We start from the raw sequence: 6,701 nt of genomic DNA, 5'->3' as shown, positions 1-6,701 counted from the left end.
ATTTATTTAGAAATTTCTGGGCTGGGCCAGACACAGTGGCACACGCAAGTAATCCCAGCACTTTGGGAGACTGAGGTAGGCAGATCACTTGAGGTCAGGAGTTCAAGACCAGCCTGGGCAACATGGTGAAACCCCCATCTCTACTAAAAATGCAAAAATTAGCCAGGTGTGGTGGCAGACGCCTGTCATCCCAGTTACTCAGGAGGCTAAGGCAGGAGAATCGCTTGAACCCAGGAGGCAGAGGTTTCAGTGAGCTGAGATCACACCACTGCACTCCAGCCTGGGTGGCAGAGCAAGACCCTGTCTCCAGAAAAAAAAAAAAAAAAAAGAAAGAAAAAGAAAAAGAAATTACTGGGCTACCTTTCCACTATGATTTGAATTGTTTGTGCCTAAGATCCTGTGGAGGTTTTACTTAGTGACAGTTGCAGACCCTGTTAACATGCCACTCATTTAGGATACAAATAAAACCTGCAGCCACCCCCAGGAGGCACTGTGTTGAGATTCAAAAAGGGATCTGGGGCACCCCAGTACTGGTACAGGTCCACCCCTTCCTGAAACACCCACCACTGAGCCAGGACCAACACGACGCCGTCCATGCTCAGTTTTCATGACATTTACATCTCTCGAGACCTGAGATTTGACTCCCTCTTCCTTAGGAGGTTAATGGAAATCACCATGGTTTAAATTCCTGGGTCAATTTGCAGCCAACATTTTCAGTAGCCTCCACGCATCTACACTACCCTTCTGCCTTCTGCCTTCCTTCTGCCTTGAAACCTTGAAGCCTGATTGACCTGGAGAAAACCCGCTAAACTAAGCCCCCACGGAGTTGTTTCTTCCTATAGGAATATTTCCATAAGTACTGAGACAAAGCTGGTTCTCCCAGAGAGAATTTCTGATCACTTCTAAAAGAACCGGTTATTAATTTACTTATATTCCCGTGTTCTTCAACTTGCCTTAAGATGCCCATTCTCGTGTTTAACTTACCAACCATGGTACAACGTGGAATTCAGAACTGGGACTGCAACCCTGAGTATGGATCCAAAATACATGGTTTTGACCAAATAAATAAATAAATGAATATAATAATTATGGTTCAATTTAATATGAAATAAATATCATTTCTTCCACATTTTCTCCTTTTTTTATCCTAATATTTTAACTGTAGTAGGATTATATACTGCTGATGTGAGGGTCTATGATTCCTGGGCCTGGAAATCAGCCCTGGGGACAGCTGCCTCCGTGTAGATGTTTAGGAAAAGCCAGTACCTAAGAGGTGAGTGGCAAGGTTAGCTGTGCCATTACCTGCTGTGAGATGCATCCAGATCTTTCAACGGCAGAAAGCGTTGCCGAGTTCCAACCTTCAGAACCAACCAGTTACCTTCTGCAGATTAGGGGTGTTTGGAGAGGTTGATGAGGAATATGATGGACAGAAAATCTGGCAGAGGCTCCCAGTTGGAAGAGGTCAGGAATCAGGGACTCTGGAACTCCATCTTGAGTTGTCCCAAGATCCAATACCCCAGAAGGCATCTCACGGGTCACCCAGAGAAGGGCAGCAACCCTGGCTGGCAGCCCCTTCCCCTGGCACCAAGCCAGGACTGGACTGGGTGGAGTCAGGTCATTCCTCAGATGGAATGTGGGGCTACCACCAGATAAAGGAGGTGTGGTCCCCGGGCGGCCAAAAGCACAGTATAAGTTCCTTATACTAGGGCTTCCAAGAAACCCTTCCTGCTCTAGTCCCTGGGGAGGGACCTCTGCAGCCCTGGTCTGGATGTTTGGACACAGCTCCCCCTCCCCCAACCCAGGCACCTCCAAGGGTATGGGGAGCCTGGCTGAAGGACAGTTCAGGGTCCCAGATAAATGAAAGGCAGAGAAAGGGTTCCAGTTTACCAGATGAGGGTGGCAGACCCCTCCCTCTTCCAGATCTTGGTTTTCCACAGCCCAGCTCAGTGACCATTTATTTACTGGTTTGCTAGACCCTCCATTTTACTTACTTTACATTTAATCATGGGTTTGATTATTTCATCTCTGAGCCATCACTCCATTTCTTTTAAAAAAAGCAAAATGTCATGGTTCTAATTCAGCGGAAGGCTTAAAAAACAGAGGGAGTCACCGGGAGTGGTGCCTCATGCCTGTAATCCCAGCACTTTGGGAGGTCGAGGCAGGTGGATCACGAGGTCAGGAGATCAAGACCATCCTGGCCAACATGGTGAAACCCCATCTCTACCAAAAATAGAAAAAATATTAGCCGGGCGTGGCAGCTCGTGCCTGTAGTCCCAGCTACTCAGGAGGCTGAGGCAGGAGAATTGCTTGAACCCGGGAGGCGGGGACTGCAGTGAGCCAAAATCGTGCCACTGCACTCCAGCCTGGGCAACAGAGCGAGACTCCATCAAAAAAAAAAAAAAAAAAAAAAGACAAAAAAAAAAAAACAGAGAGTGTTAGCTCTCTCCTCAATTTCCTCATTCGTCAAAATGGAGACAATCTAAGTAAACCACTTTGAACGCAGCACATCACATGGGTAGGGGCTGAAATAAAATTCTATTTATTCTGCATCTTTATTTCTTTACAGTATCAAATAAATACACAGTAGCACCAAACCCAGAATCTCTACATTTCTTTTTTTTTCCAGCATACTCTATCCACAACATTTCTCAGTAGAAGCTGACATTTAAAGAGTTTCCTCCTACTAGGCCCTCAAAATACCGAGAACCTGGTTTGCAGTGAGCCCTCCATAATTCAATGTTAAATGAATGAATTCCTCCATTAATGACTTGCTTATTTAATCTTGATAAATATACTTTATTTTGTTCTTTCAATAGCAAATATGTCCCGAGGGCTACAGAGAAGGTCAATGGTCGTGCTCTGAGCCGTGCAGGTGGGGCTGTATCGGAGTGGTGGGAGGGTCAGGTGGGCGTTTCCGACGTGGGCATCTTTGTCCAGAGGAGCAGAAGTGGACACACGCCCACCCACAGGGCTTTTCTGCTGACGTGGGTTGGCGGGAGGGGCTCCTGGGTTGTGGCTCCGTTTATGATCTACAGCTGATCAGTGAGGGGACTGGAGGGACCTTTCTCGGGTAGTGGCATCTGTCAACCAGCACGTGGCGCCAGAGGTCGCAGGGCCCTGCCTGGGTGTGGGTCTTTTTGGTTGACACCCCAGGTTCTTGCGTGGGGACTCTCACCCCTGAGCACTGAATGCAATTCCTCAGTCTGAGACCTTCTCACTCGCAGAATGCACAGTTGCACGCATGAGCCCCTCACCTGTCACCCATGCTCTCTTACACACCCTGCCACTCCCACCCATGCCTCCCCTCTCAGATGTGTGCTCCAGGATTTTCTCTCTACCCACAGGGCAGATGCCCCTGCGGTGCGTGCAACTGTGCACACTCGGTACAGTGGACCCCCGTCTCCTGCTCTCAGCCTTGCACTTTGTCTCACGCATTTTCCTACCTAGAGACCCCATTTCAGACCCACAGACCCTCTCAGCTTCTTCCCTTGCCTCCTATCCCCTTAAAACGAAAATCCTTCATTTCCTCCAGAATGTGTCTGCTCTCTTCCCAGAATGCCCGTCCGTCTTCTAGCTGATCCTCTAGGGAAGTCCTTTCCTGCCCCTTCGTTCCAACAGCTCCTTCCGTGCCAGTTTTTGTCATGTGCCTCTTACCATGCTGAAGCGAAACTGACACAGCGCATCACAGAATGCCCAAACTCAGGTCTGCAAATATGACTCATTGATAGGCTGCCTGTTTTGGTAAATAAGTTTTATTGGTGGGTTTCCTAGGGCTGCTCCATGCCACAGTGACAACATTAAGGTGGTTGTGACAGAGAACTTACAGTACCTTCCACAGCCTAAAATATTTACTATCTGGTGGCTCAAGCCTGTAATCCCAGCATTTTGGGAGGCCGAGGTGGGAGGATCACTTGAGCCCAAGCGTTTGAGGCCAGCCTGGGCAACATGACGAAACCTTGTCATTACAAAAAACTTTTTAAATTAGCCAGGTGTCTGTGGTCCCAGCTACTTGGGAGGATCACTTGAGCCCTGGCGGTTGAGGCTGCAGTGAGCTGCGTCTGCACCACTGCACTCTAGCCTAGGTGGCAGAGTGAGACCCTGTCTCAAGTTTAAAAAAAAAGAAGAAGAAGAAGAAATTTGCTGATCCCTGGAACTCCTCACACTTTTCATGACTTCTAGTGCCTGCTACCTCCAGCATCTCAATGCCAACAGTGGCCCCAATCCCTGTGACAAGCACACACTCCCCATGGGTTTCCAAGGTGCTCCCCACTGAGAAACTGCGCTGCTGCCTTTGTTTCTTAATAACCACTTCTTGTTTTTATTCTGTTTTTAGAGATCACTCTTCCAAAAGCACTTAAGGCCATGTGGGAAGACCCCATGGCACATGACATGAAAGCATCTTGAAGATTTTACTCTAATTTTTTTAAGGTTTTTTGATGTTTTGTTTTGTTTAATGCAGCAGTTTTACTTACTGCTTTAAGTGTAGGTGACACTCTGGTTTTATTCCTCCCTTTGTAATGGATTTTGTTTTGTTTTCTTTTTATTTTTGAGACAGTCTTGCTGTGGTGCCCAGGCTGGAGTGCAGTAGTGTGATCTCAGCTCACTGCAGCCTCCACCTCCCAGGTTCAAGCAATTCTCCTGCCTCAGACTCCCAAGTAGCTGGGACTACAGGCATGTGCCACCACAACCAGCTAATTTTTGTATTTTTAGTAGAAACAGGGCTTCACCATGTTGGCCAGGATGGTCTTGATCTCCTGACCTCGTGATCCGCCTTCCTCAGCCTCCCAAAATGCTGGGATTACAGGCGTGAGCTACCCTACCCAGCCATGGATTTCCTTTTAAGGCTTCTTTTTTGTTGCAATGCTTTCCTCTGTGAAAGCAAAAGAAAAAAAAAGAGATCGTTCTTTATCTTTCAAATGAAAACTGAAATTACTATATTTATTTTGCATATTTATAGTTCAAATGAACACTATGTACTGATTGTGTGAATGTGTCCCCCATATTTCACGTGCTGGACTTAATCTCCAGTGTGGCAGTATTGAGAGGTGGGGCCTTTAAGAGGTGATTGAAATTGGAAGAGACAAGATAAGTACCCAGAGAAAAGTCACCATGTCAGTAAGGGCCTAGAAACTGTATCATTTCCTCAGCTTCTTCTTTCTTTTCTCTTAGTATCTAAGAAGCATGTTACTGCACCAAGGACCCCGCATCTCCTCTTCCTCTTTCTGGAGGGTTCTGACCACAGTTGCTCTCAATAGGAGCTGGCAAGTAATGGCATGTTTTCCCTATTACACATTAAAAGATGGGGCCCCAAGATGCCTACCTCACTGGCAATCACCCTGCCACAAATGGATGCTGATCTCAAGGTGAATGAATGAATACGTGTAATTACCCTATTTTTTCCATTCTTTCTTTCATTCGTTGTTTTAATAGAAAATATCTCTTGAGCTCTGCGTCATCAGACTCTGCGTGGACAGATCTGGACCATGTCTGGAATGAAGGGGAGGGGTGTGTGTCCGAATGGAGCATCTTTGTCCAGAGGAGCTGAAGTCAGAAAAATGCCCCCAACCAACAGGATTCCAGCCCTGGCTCTGATGCTGAAGGTCTCTGGAGCTCCTCTGCTGAAGTGGGGTATGTGTGGGGTGGGGTGGAGAGCATCAGGGATTTTAATTTAATTTTTTTTTTACAGAGAATCAAAGGTATCTGACAGGGTATCAACTCTAATGTTGAGAAATATGGAAACGTTCTCTGTGCTGCACAAACTGATGTAAACAGCTACACATCTCGGTTCAGCACTTGAAATGTGGATAGTGCAGATGCGGAGCTGAAGTTTTTTAAATAAATGCTATCGTGTATATTTAAATTATGTTATGGGATACATATAGTGAAATGTTACTATAGTGAAGCAAATTAAAGTATCTGTCGTCTTACAGTTACCACCTTTTTTTTGGTGGTGGGTGTGGGTTGTGGCAAGAGCAGCTAAGAGTTAGCAGGCATCTCAAATGCGTGCAGTCGTATTCCCTGTAGTACTCCTGTAGTGCATTAGATCTCTAGACTTGTTCGTCTCATATTCCCTGTAGTGCTCTTGCTGTGCATTAGATCTCTAGACTTATTCATCATCCATAGCTGCTACTTTGTATCCTGTGACCTACGTCTCCCCATTCCCTCTCCCCACCTCTGGCCCATCAGCCCTGTTTTATTCACTATTTCTGTATAATTGACTTTTGCGTTTTTAGATTTCACACGTGAGATCATGCAATATTTTTTTCTTTCTGCATCTGTCCTAGTTCCCTTAGCATAATTAAGAACTGAATTTCTAATCTTAATTCATTTTCATTTAACAAACTACATGCAACTAATTGTTACCAAATGGTGCAGCACAGCTCTAGAGAGCTAGGGAAGGAAGCCAAAAAGACCTTTTCCTGACTTTGAGGTCTATGGTACAGCCAGAGAGGCAGATGGGGCAGATGGGGCCCTGGGGGCTGGGGTTTGGGGACAGGGCAGGAGCAGGTTAGGTTTGATGGGACATGGCTGGGATCCCTTCCCATGGGAGACCTCTTTCTCTGTGACACACACAACTAGCAAATAAAGGAATTCACTTTCTCAAAAACACATTTCCTTTGTCTCTAGCCTTTTCTCCCTTAAAGAGACATACCCACTCTTTTTCTAACACACACACGCACACACTCACACCCTTTGTCACA

This window comes from Gorilla gorilla, chromosome 10 (genome assembly GCF_029281585.2).
Source record: "Gorilla gorilla gorilla isolate KB3781 chromosome 10, NHGRI_mGorGor1-v2.1_pri, whole genome shotgun sequence".
Classification (NCBI taxonomy): domain Eukaryota; kingdom Metazoa; phylum Chordata; class Mammalia; order Primates; family Hominidae; genus Gorilla; species Gorilla gorilla.
This window is presented reverse-complemented; position numbering follows the sequence as displayed.